This window comes from Triticum dicoccoides, chromosome 2B (assembly GCF_002162155.2).
Source record: "Triticum dicoccoides isolate Atlit2015 ecotype Zavitan chromosome 2B, WEW_v2.0, whole genome shotgun sequence".
In the NCBI taxonomy this organism is placed as follows: Eukaryota; Viridiplantae; Streptophyta; class Magnoliopsida; order Poales; family Poaceae; genus Triticum; species Triticum dicoccoides.
In genome coordinates, this window is record NC_041383.1 from 196261078 (window position 1) to 196269528 (window position 8451).

Here is an 8451-nt window from a genome sequence, read left to right on the forward strand (position 1 = left end):
TTTTTCTTACGGTGATACTATTCATTCATTTGATTCAAAAGAATGGATCAAAGAATTAGCATACAAAATTTAGTTAGAATTTCATAGAGAGAAAAGTGATTATGTAATCCATGAAACCTCTTTTTTCACATTCTATACGCAAAAAACAAAGGCAAGGCCATAACTCGCATTATATGAACTTAATTTTACTACTGCATAATTTTTAGTGCTAATTTGGGCATATTTTTTGGAATTCATGTGTTTTTCCAACTCCCATGAATAAAACATAAAAATATGCAAAATTTATGTGTTTTTCATTCCTCTATTTTTCACATACAAATCTATCATATTCATGTGTTTTGAAATCATGCGAGTTAAAAGAGGCCCTAGGAGGGGGAGTTCCTCCTTTTCTAAAAAAAGGAGGGGGAGCTCATGTTCATCGCTTTTAACGCCTAGCGGGCTACTCGTGTATGAACCGCTTCATCCCGAACAACCTTGGATAGGCAATTCGGAGGCGACAAGTTTTCCTCTGGTGAACGTTGGCAACATAGTGGCTTTCGTCCCCCTTCATCTACTGTTTTGGTGGCGGATGGATGGGGGGCTCCTATTTCTCTTTTGTGTTGTTTCAGTAGGGTTATTGTTTCGTTCGGTGGTGCCGTGGCAATGAGGACGATGCCGCGTTGAATAAATTTGCCTTGGTTTCTTCCTCACCACAGCGATGCTCTCCATGGCATCGACGAAGAGTCGGCTTTGTGTAGTTGTCATAGCACGACAAGTTTAGTCTTTTTGTTCGTGAATGGTGGTTTGCTGCATGTTGTGGCAACGCCAACAACCGAGACCAATTGGTGTTCATGGAACGGGGAGATGGCCTGTAGGCGGCGTATCTGGTTCTCTTCCTCGACCTCGCCAATACAGTGCAGTTGATTCGAGTCCAGGCTAGCACGAGGACAATCCCCAACCGATGCGCCACATCGATATGTGTCTCATTGCTTGCAGTGGGCCTTTTCTTTGGCTCTAAAAGCCTATTTGGTGGTGGTGCGACCCTGGTTCTTGCAAACATAGAGGTTGGGCTTTATTCTGATGAGCGTCTCAACGACTCCGAAACTTGGCGCAACAAACACACTAGGTCGTCGTCTGAGTGGGTCACCTGCCATCTCATTTCAAGCCTCGGAGCATCAATCCTGCCTACAGACAGTAATGCCCGAGAACGATGATCATAAGGCCACGTGTAAAAGGTGTTGGGTAACGTAGCAGAAATTCAAAAAAAATTCTACGCATCACCAAGATCAATCTATGAAGTAATCTAGCAACGAGGGAAAGGGGAGTGCATCTACATACCCTTGTAGATCGCTAAGCGGAAGCGTTCAAGTGAACGGGGTTGATAGAGTTGTACTCGTCGTGATCCAAATCACCGATGATCCTAGTGCCGAACGGACGGCACCTCCGCATTCAACACACATGCAGCCCGGTGACATCTCCCATGCCTTGATCCAGCAAGGAGAGAGGGAGAGGTTGGGGAAGACTCCGTCCAGCAGCAGCACGACGGCGTGGTGGTGGTGGAGTGTGGCACTCCAGCAGGGCTTCGCCAAGCATCGCAAGAGACGAGGAGGGAGAGGGGTAGGGTTGCGCCAAGAAGGAGATCAAATCATGTGTTGGGCAGCCCCCAAACCTCAAATATATATAGGGGGAGAGGAGGGGTTGCGCCCCCACCTAGGGTTCCCTCCCTAGGGGTGGCGGCAGCCCCCAGATCCCATCTGGGTGGCGGCCAAGGGGGGAGAGAGGGGGCGCACCTAGGGTGGGCCTTAGGGCCCATCTGGACCTAGGGTTTGCCCCCTCCCACTCTCCCTACGCCTTGGGCCTTGGTGGGGGGGGGGCGCACCAGCCCACCTGGAGTTGGTCCCCTCCCACACTTGGCCCACTCAGCCTTCTAGGGCTGGTGGCCCCACCTGGTGGACCCCCGGGACCCTCCCGGTGGTCCCGGTACGTTATCGGTAGCACCCAAAACTTTTCCGGTGACCAAAGCAGGACTTCCCATATATAAATCTTTACCTCCGGACCATTCTGGAACTCCTCGTGACGTCCGGGATCTCATCCGGGACTCTGAACAACATTCGGTAACCACGTACATCTATTCCCTATAACCCTAGCGTCATCGAACCTTAAGTGTGTAGACCCTATGGGTTCGGGAGACACGCAGACATGACCGAGACAACTCTCTGGCCAATAACCAACAGCGGGATCTTGATACCCATGTTGGCTCCCACATGTTCCACGATGATCTCATCGGATGAACCATGATGTCAAGGATTCAATCAATCCCGTATTCAATTCCCTTTGTCTACCGGTATAGTACTTGCCCGAGATTCGATCGTTGGTATCCCGATACCTTGTTCAATCTCGTTACCGGCAAGTCTCTTTACTCGTTCCATAACACATCATCCCGTGATCAACCCCTTGGTCACATTGTGCACATTATGATGATGTCCTACCGAGTGGGCCCAGAGATACCTCTCCGTCACACGGAGTGACAAATCCCAGTCTCGATTCGTGCTAACCCAACAGACACCTTCGGAGATACCCGTAGTGCACCTTTATAGCCACCCAGTTACGTTGTAACGTTTGGTACACCCAAAGCATTCCTACGGTATCCGGGAGTTGCACAATCTCATGGTCTAAGGAAATGATACTTGACATTAGAAAATCTTTAGCATACGAACTACACGATCTTTGTGCTAGGCTTAGAATTGGGTCTTGTCCATCACATCATTCTCCTAATGATGTGATCCCGTTATCAACGACATCCAATGTCCATGGTCAGGAAACCGTAACCATCTATTGATCAACGAGCTAGTCAACTAGAGGCTTACTAGGGACATGGTGTTGTCTATGTACCCACACATGTATCTGAGTTTCCTATCAATACAATTATAGCATGGATAATAAACGATTATCATGAACAAGGAAACATAATAATAATAACTAAGTTATTATTGCCGCTAGAGCATATTTCCAATAGTCTCCCACTTGCACTAGAGTCAATAATCTAGTTCACATCGCCATCTGATTAACACTCACAGGTCACATCACCATGTGACCAACATCCAAAGTGTTTACTAGTGTCAATAAACTAGTTCACATCATCATGTGATTAAGACTCAATGAGTTATGGGGTTTGATCATGTTTTGCTTGTGAGAGAGGTTTTAGTCAACGGGTCTGCAACATTCAGATCCGTATGTACTTTGCAAATCTCTAGGTCATAGTGTAAATGCTGCTTCCATGCTCCACTTGGAGCTATTCCAAATGGTTGCTCCACTATACGTATCTGGTTTGCTACTCAGAGCCATTCAGATAGGTGTTAAAGCTTGCATCGATGTAACCCTTTACGCCGAACTCTTTATCACCTCCATAATCGAGAAACATGTCCTTATTACTCCAAGGACAATTTTGACCGATGTCCAATGATCCATTCCTTCCTGGATCACTCTTGTACCCCCTTGCCAGACACGTGGCAAGGCACACATCAGGTGCGGTACTCAGCATAGCATACTGTAGAGCCTACGTCTAAAGCATAGGGGATGACCTTAGTCCTTTCTCTCTCTTCTGCCGTGGTCGAGCTTTAAGTCTTAACTTCATACCTTACAACTCAGGCAAGAACTCCTTATTTGACTGATCCATCTTGAACACCTTCAAGATCATGTCAAGGTATGTGCTCATTTGAAAGCACCATTAAGCGTTTTGATCTATCCTTATAGATCTTGATGCTCAATGTTCAAGCAGCTTAATCCAGGTTTTCCTTTGAAAAACTCCTTTCAAACAACCCTTTATGCTTTCCAGAAATTTTACATCATTTCGGATCAACAATATGCCATTCACATATACTTATCAGAAATGTTGTAGTGCTCCCACTCACTTTATTGTAAATACAAGTTTCTAACAAACTTTGTATAAACCCAAAAAACTTTGATTATCTCATCAAAGCGTATATTCCAACTCCGAGATGCTTACTCCAATCCTTACAAGGATTGCTGGAGCTTTGCATACTTGTTAGCATCTTTTAGGATTGACAACAACCTTCTGGTTGTATCACATGCAACCTTTCCTCAAGAAAATTTTTGAGGAAACAATGTTTTGACATCCTATCTGCAAGATTTCATAAATAATGCAGTAACTGCTAATAGGATTCCAACAGACTCTTAGCATCACTACAAGTGAGAAAGTCTCATCGTAGTCAACTCCTTGAACTTGTCGGAAACATCTTAGCGACAAGCTGAGCTTTCTTAATGGTGACATATACCATCATTGTCTGTCTTCCCTCTTAGAATCCATCTGTACCCAACAGCCTTACGACCATTAAGTAGTTCTTCCAAAGTCTACACTTTGTTTTCATACATGGATCCTCTCTCGGATTTTATGGCCTCGAGCCATTTGCCGAAATCTGGGCCCACCATCGCTTCTCCATAGCTCGTAGGTTCATTGTTGTCTAGCAACATGACCTCCTAAGATAGGATTACGTACCACTCTGATGCAGTACGCATCCTTGTCGACCTACGAGGTTTGGTAGTTACTTGATCCAAAGTTTCATGATCACTATCATAAGCTTCCACTTCAATTGGTGTAGGCGTCATAGGAACAACTTCTTGTGCCCTGCTACACACTAGTTGAAGTGATGTTTCATTAACCATATCAAGTCTCCACCATCCTCCCACTCAATTCTTTCGAGAGAAACTTTTCCTCGAGAAAGGACCCATTACTAGAAACAATCCCTTTTGCTTCCGGATCTGAGATAGGAGGTATACCCAACTGTTTTTGGGTGTCCTATGAAGATGTATTTATCCGCTTTGGGTTCGAGCTTATCAACTTTTTCACATAAGCGTCGCAGCCCCAAACTTTTAAGGAACGACAGCTTAGGTTTCTCCAAACCATAGTTCATACGGTGTCGTCTCAACGGAGTTACGTGGTACCCTATTTTAAAGTGAATGTGGTTGTCTCTAATGCCTAACCCATGAACGATAGTGGTAATTCGATAAGAGACATCATGGTATGCACCATATCCAATAGGGTGCAGTTATGATGTTCGGACACACCATCACACTATGGTGTTCCAGGCAGTATTAGTTGTGAAACAATTTCCACAATGTCTTAATTGTGTGCCAAACACGTAACTCAGATATTCATCTCTATGATCATATCATAGACATTTTATCCTTTTGTTACGATGATCTTCAACTTCACTCTGAAATTACTTGAACCTTTCAATAATTCAGACTTGTGTTTCATCAAGTAAATATACTCAGTATCTACTCAAATCATCTGTGAAGTAAGAACATAATGATATCCACTGCGTGCCTCAGCACTCATTGGACTGCACACATCAAAATGTATTACTTCCAACAAGTTGCTTTCTTGTTCCATTTTACTGAAAACGAGGCTTTCAATCATCTTGCCCATGTGGTATGATTTGCATGTCTCAAGTGATTCAAAATCAAGTGAGTCCAAACGGTCCATCTGCATGGAGTTTCTTCATGCGTATATACCAATAGACATGGTTCACATGTCTCAATCTTTTCAAAAACGAGTGAGTCCAAAGATCCATCAACATGGAGCTTCTTCATGCGGTTTATACCATTATGACTTACATGGCAGTGCCATAAGTAGGTGGTACTATCATTACTATCTTATATCTTTTGGCATGAACATGTGTATCTCTACGATCGGGATTCAATAAACCATTCACTTTAGGTGCAAGACCATTGAAGGTATTATTCAAATAAACAGAGTAACCATTATTCTCCTTAAATGAATAACCGTGTTGCGATAAACATAATCCAATCATGTCTATGCTCAACGCAAACACCAAATAACAATTATTTAGGTTTAACACCGATCTCGATGGTAGAGGAAGCGTGCGATGCTTGATCATCAACCTTGGAAACACTTCCAACACATATCGTCAGCTCACCTTTAGCTAGTCTCCGTTTATTCCGTAGCTTTTATTTCGAGTTACTAACACTTAGCAACTGAACCGGTATCTAATACCCTGGTGTTACTAGGAGTACTAGTAAAGTACACATTAACATAATGTATATCCAATATACTTCTATCGACCTTGCCAGCCTTTTCATCTACCAAGTATCTAGGGTAATTCTGATCCAGTGACTGTTCCCCTTATTATAGAAGCACTTAGTCTCGGGTTTGGGTTCAACCTTGGGTTTCTCCACTAGAGCAGTAGCTGATTTGCCGTTTCATGAAGTATCCCTTCTTGCCCTTACCCTTCTTGAAACTAGTGGTTTCACTAACCATCAACAATTGATGCTCCTTCTTGATTTCTACTTTCGCGGTGTCAAACATCGCGAATATTTCAAGGATCATCATATCTATCCCTGATATGTTACAGTTCATCACGAAGCTCTAGTAGCTTGGTGGCAATGACTTTGGAAAAACATCACTATCTCATCTGGAAGATTAACTCCCACTCGATTCAAGTGATTGTGGTACTCAGACAATCTGAGCACAAGCTCAACGATTGAGCTTTTCTTCCTTAGTTTGCAGGCTAAGAGACTCGTCGGAGGTCTTATACCTCTTGACGTGGGCACGAGCCTGAAATCCCAATTTCAGCCCTCGAAACATCTCATATGTTTCGCGACGTTTCAAAATCGTCTTCGGTGCCTCAACTCTAAACTGTTTAACATTACTGAACTATCACGTAGTTATCAAAACGTGTATGTCAGATGTTCGCAACATCCACAGACGATGTTCGAGGTTTGATACGTCTCCAACATATCTATAATTTTTTATTGCTCCATGCAACTTTTATCTACTGTTTTAGGCAATATTGTGCTTTATTATCCACTTTTATATTATTTTTGGGACTAACCTATTAATCGGAGGCCCAGCCCAGATTTGCTGTTTTATGCCTATTTCAGTGTTTCGAGGAAAAGGAATATCAGACGGAGTCAAAACGGAACGAAATCAACTAGAGAAGTTAATTTTGGAAGGAAACCAACCTGATGGGCTTGGAGTGCACGCCAGAGGAGTCCCGGGCTGCCCACGAGGATGGAGGGCGCCCCTTGGGCGTGCCCCCTACCTCGTGAGCAACCCGAAGGTCCACCGACGTACCCCCTGCACCCATATATACCTACGTACCCTAAAACTTCCAGAACAGAAGATAGATCGAGAGTTCCGCCACCGCAAGCCTCTGTAGCCACCAAAAACCAATCGAGACCCTGTTCCGGCACCCTTCCGGAGGGGGATCCCATCACCGGAGGCCATCTTCATCATCCCGGTGCTATCCATGACGAGGAGGGAGTAGTTCACCCTCGGGGCTGAGGGTATGTACCAGTAGCTATGTGTTTGATCTCTCTCTCTCATGTTCCTCTATGGCACGATCTTGATGTATCCCGAGCTTTGCTATTGTAGTTGGATCTTATGATGTTTCTCCCCCTCTACTCTCTTGTGATGAATTGAGTTTCCTCTTTGAAGTTATTTTATTGGATTGAGTCTTTTATGAACACCTGATGTATGTCTTGCGTGGGATAACCTTGGTGACAATGGGTTATTCTATTGATCCACTTGATGTTTGTTTTGGTGATCAACTTGCGGGTTTCATGACACTTGGGAACCTATGCATAGGGGTTGGCACACGTTCTTGACTCTCCGGTAGTAGCTTTGGGGCACTCTTTGAAGTACTTTTATGTTGGTTGGATGAATTTGAGATTGTGTGATGCATATCGTATAATCATGCCCACGGATACTTGAGGTGACAATGGAGTATCTAGGTGACATTAGGGTTTTGGTTGATTTGTATCTTAAGGTGTTATTCTAGTACGAACTCTTTTATAGATCGATCCGAAAGAATAGCTTTGTGGTGGTTTCGTATCCGACCATAATCTCTACGTTTGTTCTCCGCTATTAGTGACTTTGGAGTGACTCTTTGTTGCATGTTGAGGGCTTGTCATATGTTCTATCTATGTTATTATTGTTGATAGAACTTACACTAGTGAAAGTATGAACCCTAGGCCTTGTTTCCTACCATTGCAATACCGTTTACGCTCACTTTTACCACTTGTTACCTTGCTGTTTTTATTATTTCAGATTACAAAAACCTTTATCTACCATCTATTTTGCACTTGTATCTTCATCTCTTCGCCGAACTAGTGCACCTATACAATTTACCATTGTATTGGGTGTGTTGGGGACACAAGAGACTTTTTGTTATTTGGTTGCAGGGTTGCTTGAGAGACACCATCTTCATCCTACGCCTCCTACAGAATGATAAACCTTAGGTCATCCACTTGAGGGAAATTTGCTACTATCCTACAAACCTGTGCACTTGCAGGCCCAACAACATCTACAAGAAGAAGCTTGTGTAGTAGACATCAAGGTTCAGCACACTGAGTGGTGCATTAAGGACATAAGCCTTCTTCGAAGCAACGAGGACAATGCTAAGTTTACGGACCTAGTCCGCATAATCG